The following is an 8,082-nucleotide window of genomic DNA, read 5'->3' on the forward strand; positions in this document are numbered from 1 at the left end:
TTCCCTATCAGGGTGTTTGGTTGGAGGTATTTTAAATTCCCTTCCCACTTAATTCCAAAGGTCATTAAATGCCGTAGTTTGGTTGGAGGGAATTGCAATTCCATGGAATTGCAATTCCCCCATTTTCATGGAATTAAAAAACCATGTCCCCCGGGATTTTAATTCCTGGAAAAAAAAGATAGTGATGAGTCAAAATTACCCCTTCCCTTTTTAACCTAAAATTAATGTCTAACAACAATAATTGACATTTTTGACTTTATACTACTTATTCCCTTTCAATTCCCATGTATACCAAACATTGGAATTGAAATTCCAGTAATTCTATTCCTGTCAACCAAACACTGAAATTTAAATTCCTACTTTATTCCCAGTAATTCAACTCCCATAGAATTACAATTCTTTTCCCACATAATTCCCCCTCCTCCAACCAAACGTCATGTATTTATTTCATAAATGTTATTAATTATTATATTTATTTATTAAATATTAAATAATATAAGTAAAAATATATTTTTTTTTAATTTTAATTATTTATAGTACTGCAGTAAAATGCACGATAGTAATTGTAATGGACGTAATGGATGCTTTGATTGCTCATTATGTATATTTATATCCTTTGTATTATATATATATATATATATATATATATATATATATATATATATATATATATATATATATATATATATAGATGGGCACACCTTGTATCATAAAGAAAAGATGAATAAAATGACCCTCCTTCCCTCTCCATTATTTGTATATTCTTTTTTCTTGCTCTTCTAACTTCATTATACAACACGTTATCCACACTTTGCTCTATGAACCAAATATCCAGATCCAATGTATTTACATGTGCTTTGTTCCCCATCGCCGCGGCGCTGCATTCCCTGCCGGTGCCTCTCATAGGTAGAGTAAGCAACGGAGGCACATCAGCCTCCCGATCGGAAAGCTTCGCACGAGGCCGGCTTCACCACTCCAGCGCCCACTCCGACGAGAGGTTTCCGCGTACCCTAGCCTGACCGCCGGAGCAGATCGATCGCCAATGATCGGATGGTCAATCGGAGGTTCCCTGCGATTCCAAGTCTTGGATCGCGCCTTCGTCGTTGGAAGACCATTCCGGCGGCTCAGTCACTGCATAAAAAATCAAAGGAAAAATGCATATCTTGGGGATGAAGCGCGGCGATTCCGAATCCCCTTTCTCAGTCAGCCCACTCTGTTCGTCGGAAAGTGGCAGCTGCGCACTGTCCCCCGGAATTGGCGCAGGCATCCGATCATCGGCCAATCGGAAACGGGTGACAAATTTGAGCCTTTTAATCTCCTCAATGTCACACATTTGTTTGTCTGATTTTGCTTGTAATCTATAGCTTTGTACAAATAATATATATTGAGAAAGATAGATTATCCAAGGAAGCAATATATACAATGGATGCATAGTAAAACCAGGAAGGCTAATGCAATCCCTCATAGCCTTATTTCTCATGGTTCATATGTCTGGAATTTGACTTGCTTCTGCAAATGCTAATCATATACTTCATAGCATGCAAGTCATAATATTGTAGACACATTCACTTGAACTTTTTTTTGTCAAGTTATCATCGATGCTTTCCACCGCTTAGGGAGCCTGAGAAGCATGCACTGGTTCCATTCTCACAGTTCTACACAAGTATGACAAATTGCACTTTCTTCATTATGTGCCATTTTATACTCATCTCCTTACCATAAGTTTTATTATTATTTATGGTTAATTGGTTGTGCATTCATGGAAATTGGTGTAACTCACCCAAAAATTATGTTTCCTTGTCCATATAAAAAATTGCCGTCAAAATCAATATATATTGATTATCCATATATAGGGGTGTTAGCGAACATAGTTTTCGGTAAACTATTCGTGTTCGTGTTCGGTAAGCGTTCGTTTATGTTCGTTTGTCAAGGTAAACGAACATTAACAAACAAAATTTAGAGCTCGGTTAATAAACGAACAGAGCTTGAACAATTGTAAGCTCGTTTGCTAAGAGATCGTGAACAAGCTCGTTTGTGTTCGTTTACTAATGTTCGTGAACAAGCTCGTTTATGTTTGTTTAACAATGTTCGTGAACAAGCTCGTTTGTGTTCGTTTAATAATGTCCGCGAACATGTTCACAAACATATTATATTATATTAGTTTTGTAGTTGTGTTGTTTGTTTGACTATTGTTCACGAACGAATTGTGATCATGAACATGTGCAGATGTTTGTTTAAGTGTTCATGAACATAAATGAATATGTTCGTGAACGTGCTTGTTAATGAACATGTGTGTGAACGTGTTTATTAACGTTAACGAACACGTTTGCGAACGTGTTCACGAACGTTAACAAACACGTTCGCGAACATGTTCGTTAACGTTAATGAACACGTTCGTGAACGTGTTCGCGAACGTTAACGAACACTAACGAACGCTTAACAAACGAACACGAACAGGATTTTCAAAAACCTTAACAAACGAACACGAACACTCCAAATTCCTTAACAAACGAACACGAACAACCTCCGTTCGTTTATGTTCTGTTCGTTAACAGCCCTATCCATATATATCTTCCCATTGGTACATATATAAACCAATTGCCACACAGATTATTGCTACACGATCTCTATGCTATGGCTAAATGCTAATGGTTTTCCATGCTATACATGTCACTTATCCACATAAGTTTCGTATGTGTACCCATAGTTTAAATTGCTTTTAATATTACTGCCAAGACTTTAAGGGAATAATTATGCTAGGCTTGTTGCTGCCCGGGCATTGTACAATGCTCTTGGCTTTGCTCAAGCAAAATTTTAACAATGATATGGAGCGGGATTATATTATGAGAGTTGTGGCTACTCTTTCACCAGAAGTGAAAATTCGACAGCATTTTTTTTTTGAATGTTTGGTGTCTAATTTCAACAATATACTAAGAGATGTTAGCTCCATGCATGCATGTCATATTTTTGCTCATATTATTTATGGCATTTTTTTTTGAAAAGCAAATTAAGCATTTTTAGAGGAAATATTTTTTGGGGGACCTTCAAAAATTGAATAACCAATATCCTGATCCACTACATATCACATACACTAGTACATGATGCATTTCCCTATCTACGTTTAATTTTTGTTAGTATGCAACCCTTCTAACTATATCCAATCATGAGAAATCAACAGTGATGTTGGTTGCATTATAAGATCTTTTCTCGGCATTAGGGGGAGATTTGAAATTTCTAATTAATTAAATGCCGAGAAATTGATACAAATTTTCAAATCCATGTACTAGCCTTATAGAACCAGAAGTTCAGACATTGAACAAATTATCTGCTAGAAATCCCAAGGAGTGACTAAGTCCATAGAAAATATCTTAAGAGTTGAAATCCCCAACTAGGACTAAACATCTCTACCATTATGCCAGAAACATTTTTTTTTTCCTACAATTTTTTTTAAACCAAAAGGAATTGTATATCATTGAAGAAAAAGAGGGGGCAAAGCCCTACAACTGTTGACTTGGTCCAAAAGTGACCAAGCATTACAAACTATGGGGTTTAGAACCCTACAAAGTAACCAAGCATTACAAAGTGACCAAAATGGGTTTAGAACCCTACAAAAGCTACTTGGTCCAAAAGTGATCTATCTGTACAAACAAAGGCCATAAACCTTACAAACTATATGGTTCAAATGACTATATCTACCAAGGCCTAAGAAGGCCATTCGGCCAAACACTTGGCCATTACAAGTTAACTTCTAACAAGGCCACATGGCTTTTACAAACTCAAGGCCATTCGGCCTAAGACCCAAGCAGCAAGCATAAAGCTCTTCTAAAGCTAAAGCCATAGTCCCGGTCTCATTCTTGAACAACTCCTTAAGTGCATCTCATTCTTTTCTCACCAAGACATTCACAATCCCTCTTATTGGTAAGCAAGGTACAACATCGTGGTCTATCATGTCCCCATGTACAATGCCATTGGTCTTCCCACCATTTCTTCCCTACAAGCCATCATGCCATCCCAAGATGATTCAGCCACTGCCCCTAGATGTTACACTCCGAGTAAACCCTAAGTCCTCACCCCAAGAGTGCAGGGTCAACCCCCCGCACAGAACTCTGTGTTTTAACCGGGGGAGCCACTTAAGCCCCCCACAAGGCAATGAGACCCACCCTTGGCCCAAAAGATGATCCCCTTTATTGATACCCAAGTATTTGAATAAAGAGATCATTTAGCCTTGTGGACCAAGCAATGGTAACTTTGCCAGAAGCATATATTGGTTTAAGAATTTACAAAACTAGATCTAGTATAGAAATTTCCACTCCAGAAATATAAAAATTTTATCCCGAAGAGATTCGTCTAGAAGGCGAAAACCCCCCGTAAAATTGTAGGTGCACCAAATAACTAAAATATTGGGGAAGCGGAACAACCAAATTCAAATACTCTTGGGAAATGCCATATATTTGGTTGACACAAAATTGTCATGTGTATAAAAGATATTTACAAAACTGTTACAGTTGTCGACAACATATTTTGCCTCTATTGCTCATAAATACTTAAATCTGGATCCAGAAATGAAAACAGTAGTATAACGCTTGCAGCGTGCTAACTGTTTTGATAGAAAACAACAATTAAGGCATACAAATCAAAACTCGCTAATAAAAGGCGAGTTGAGAGTTTTCGCAGAGACCCAATATTAGTCATGACTTTATATTCCGCTATTCAATAAAACTAGCAGTAAATAAATTAGATATGTAGCTAATAGTTATAGTTATCACATATTTATATGGGTAACTTGTTACTTATATTTAAAATCCTTGATGGATTTTCTCAACATGTGATGAATGAAAATCACAAAATAAGAAGTATGAAAGTTAGTATGTTACTAACTATGATCTTTCTTATAGTCAATAAATTAAATTGACTAAATGTATTTTCTCCCCCATAACAAAGTATGAAAATATATTATCATAAACATGCCTAGTAATGTTATATGTGATTGGGAAACTCAAATATCGTTTTCTCTTGAAAATATCCTAAATATATCCTCTAGTTTATCTTAAAAAATCCCTAATGGATTTATAATTCCCGAAATGGTCTCTCTTCCAAATACTGTCTATTAAACTAGTGAGCTAAGCCCGTTCAGGCTATGAGCAATTTAGGCTGGTTTACCTCGCTTGTCCTTTTTGGTTTGAGCCGGTCAACTATGCATCTATGTGCAACTTGGTTTACTTCCTTGTTATCATTTGCCAACTAGAATCACAAGATGGGTTTATCGCGTACACACTCTCAGATGTGGTTGCGTTTCTCTAGTTACAAAAAATTAAAGTCTAAATGGTTAATATTAGTGTTTAAAAACACCTATATCTTGATTTGTCAGAAGTGTAATTAATCAAAAATCCTCTTGTTTTACTAAAGGTGTTTTGACTAAATTGTTGCAGAAAGCAAGCTACAAATGGATACCAATGCGACGTTCATATGGAACCGTGTTTGACTTGCAAAGCCCACTAAAGGGAGAGCTTAAACTTAGGTTCTTAGTCAGCGGCCAAAAATGGATAGAGTCCGAAAAGGCTATCATTCCTGATTATTGGAAGGCTGGTACCACCATTGACACTGATATTCAGCTCCCTTGAAGAAATGCATGCCAATTTAATTCATACTAAATTTGTGCCCAATAAATTCATGTAATAATATTTATTTTTTAATAGATAATCATAATAAAAATAAAAATATAAGTAGTGTTAATGATCTTGAAAGTGATTAAGTTTGGTTGTGTGGTTGGGGACTTGGGCCTGATTAAGTCCATTATGATATGGACAAGTTTGTATTGGTTAATTAGACTTGTTATTGACTTTTAATAAAATTTTCACTTTATATACGAGTCCTAGCCAATGTATGGATTTGACAAGGTTAAAACAAAATTATGTAGATTCAAAACCTAAGAAGTACAATTTTGTAAAAAGTACTAATGTCATACCTTCTTTTCAAAATTCAAAGAATCTGAATCATTCATTCCACCAAATAATTGGACAGATATTTTTTAATCCCTATATAGGCCTAACCTCAGCTCATTGAATTGATTCTTATTAATATTGTAGATTATGCATAATCTTCCACAACTACCCTCATGATGCAAAACACTTATTAACCCTCCAAAGAGATCAGACTAATATTTTTGCAACATTCAAACTTTTATTGCTTATATTGCCATATTGATATTTGAATGGTCTCTTCGTAATATAATATGAACATGAATGTCTTCTCAAGTGAACATTAATATGTTAATAATAATGTCTATATTAGTCTCATAGTCTGCACCAAGATACTCACAATATTTGTGTAGTTGAGCACAAGCAATCATTATTGTATGGACCATGGTCCACACAAGTTGTGTGGACCATATTTTATCTACTGTAAAATAATGTACATTTAGTACAAAAATAATGTACATTCAGTACAAAAATAATGTACATTATATTCAGGGGATGTACATTATTTTTGTTCTGAGTGTACATTATATTGTATAATGTACATTCAGTACAAAAATAATGTACATTTAGTATATTAAAAATGTACATTTTATTATGGTCCACATAACATTGTGTGGACCATGGTCCATACAATAATTTGCCGAGCACAAGTACATGGGCCACAAATATCAATATTATTTTTTTAATATAATTTTAATATGAATGTGCAAATGATCATAACTAAAAGGAGCTGTTATCTATATATAAATCTATACTATGACCAAAAATAGAATTATCTCTTTAATTTACAAGTCTACATAGTTGAAATCAAATTGATTTCGAGTCAAATCAAATGTCATGAATATCAAACATTTCAAGTTGAGTATCCTAACAATTGGAAAAGTTTATATGAAAATTGAAAGTTTATATCCTAACAATGTTCAAAGTTAAAAATGCCAACTATTATAAATTTTTAAAAAGATAGTAATATTTTTTTTTGAAAACAAAGACTTAATGCATTAAATCATGAGAAAGACAGTTCACAAGAAAAGCTGGTGGGGTATCAAACCATTCCCCATGATCTGACTCAGAAAAGGCCGCCCTAGCAACAGTGTGAGCAGCACAATTCGCAGATCGTCTAACAAAATGGAATTGGACATCATCAACCAAGGATGCCAATTCTTTTACATCATCAACTAAAAGTCCGAAAGTTGAAATAAAAGAGGCAGCTGAAAGAGAATAAAAAACAGTTTGGGAGTCCATTTCTACATCAACATTGCCCAGACCTGTATTTTGTAGCCAGCTCAGAGCCTCCCTCACACTGATAGCCTCGATTTCATTAACGGTATAGGTCACGTGTAGCCTCACATTCTTTGCTGCCAAGAAAACTCCATCATGATCTCGCAGAACCCACCCTAAGCCCATCCTGTTATTCGACAAATCCAAGGAGGCATCCGTGTTGAGCTTTATCCTCCCATAATCCGGACGGGTCCAGTGTTGGACTCCAGTGGGCGTGTCACCTGCATTGTCCTCAGTATTAGCGTGTACATAATTTTTCCAGTAGGTGATTGCTATGTGCAACATAACATGCATTTCGTAAACAACCCCCTGCCAAACATATTCATTTCTACTACACCAAATTCCCCAACATGCCATAACAAACTTTGAAAGCTTTTCACCACTTAAAAGTTTCACGACACCAAAGAACCACTCAACAGTGTTACCATTAGCAACTCTCGACACAGGTATGCCGAGTAAGTTCCAGACTCGCACCGCCTCCGGGCATTGGGCAAAGATATGATAGGCACTCTCAGGGTCCCTCCTGCACATATGACAAGATAAAGCACAATAAATATTCTTTGTCTGTAGGGCATCCCTGGTCGGTGAATAGGAAGATGCCAACTGCCAGCAAAATTGCTTGACCTTTGGCGGTACAAATTGTTGGTCCCGGTAGGGTTAGAACGAGAGTCTAGAGGGGGGGGGGGGTGAATAGACTCTTTTCGATTTTTGGCAAATAGCAACCTCTCGGGGTTGTAACGCAGCGGATAGATTAAATTGATTTTAGTTTCGCACAGTTTGAAGTTATAAGATTACTTTCGGTTTGGACGAATGATAATGCAATGCT

The sequence above is a fragment of the Ipomoea nil genome, unplaced genomic scaffold (genome assembly GCF_001879475.1).
Source record: "Ipomoea nil cultivar Tokyo-kokei standard unplaced genomic scaffold, Asagao_1.1 scaffold0666, whole genome shotgun sequence".
Classification (NCBI taxonomy): domain Eukaryota; kingdom Viridiplantae; phylum Streptophyta; class Magnoliopsida; order Solanales; family Convolvulaceae; genus Ipomoea; species Ipomoea nil.